This window comes from Rutidosis leptorrhynchoides, chromosome 5, assembly GCF_046630445.1.
Source record: "Rutidosis leptorrhynchoides isolate AG116_Rl617_1_P2 chromosome 5, CSIRO_AGI_Rlap_v1, whole genome shotgun sequence".
NCBI classification, from domain to species: domain Eukaryota; kingdom Viridiplantae; phylum Streptophyta; class Magnoliopsida; order Asterales; family Asteraceae; genus Rutidosis; species Rutidosis leptorrhynchoides.
In genome coordinates, this window is record NC_092337.1 from 121,628,981 (window position 1) to 121,630,006 (window position 1,026).

At 38.5% G+C, this 1,026-nt stretch overlaps 1 non-coding gene across 1 annotated transcript; it reads right to left on the bottom strand.

Moving 5' to 3' along the window:
• Positions 1 to 643: 643 nt before the first annotated feature.
• LOC139851122 (small nucleolar RNA R71) lies at positions 644 to 750 on the bottom strand. The gene has a single exon (XR_011760482.1). It is a non-coding gene; the product is annotated as a small nucleolar RNA R71 (small nucleolar RNA).
• Between the last annotated feature and the right edge of the window lie 276 nt (positions 751 to 1,026).

A 1,026-nucleotide genomic window follows, 5' to 3' on the forward strand; every position in this document is an offset into this window, starting at 1 on the left:
GACATCTAGCAAATATTGTCACCGTTGATTTTTCTTTAGAATCTTCATCCAGTCGACCAAGTACTCCAATTCAAATTTCCGATAATCCATTTTTTGAACCCGATCTCACAATTGAGAATCCGAAGAATATTCAGGGACGATTCATAGATCCTGAACCACTAATTTTTCCTCCGGAACCACCAATCATTCAAACAGAGATTGTTGAGGAACGAACCATTAGATCAGAATCCTCTAGTGATTCAGATTCAACAAATTCAATTATGGAGAATCTGGAACCTCTAAGTATGGAAGACCGAATGAGAGCTAAACGCACTGGCCAAGGTCACGCAATTACTCAACCAGACATTAATGCGCCAGTTATGAAATCAAAGGACAAATTCTACACATGGTGACTAATCAATGCCAATTTAGTGGTGCGCCGAAGGAAGATCCAAATGAACATCTTCGTACATTTAATAAAATCTGCACTTTATTTAAAATAAGAGAAGTGGAGGATGAACAGATATATCTCATGTTATTTCCCTGGACTTTAAAGGGAGAAGCCAAAGATTGGTTGGAATCGTTACCTGAAGGGGCGATTGATACATGGGACGTTTTATTTGAAAAATTTCTTAAACAATTCTTTCCGGCATCCAAAGCCGTAAGACTTCAAGGAGAAATTGTTACGTTCACACAGAAGCCAAATGAAACTCTATATGAGGCATGGACAAGATTTGAAAAGTTATTGAGAGGATGTCCGCAACATGGTTTAGACACCTGTCAAATAGTACAAATATTCTACCGAGGATGCGACATCACTACAAGGAAAGACATAGACATAGCAGCTGGTGGTTCTATTATGAAGAAAACAGAAACTGATGCTTACAAAATTATTGATAACACTGCTTCCCACTCACATGAGTGGCATCAAGAAAAAGATATCGTTAGATCATCTAAAGCAGCTAGAGCCGATTCTAGCCATGACTTAGATTCCATTTCCGCAAAGATAGATGCTGTCGAGAGACGAATGGAAAAGATGACTAAAGA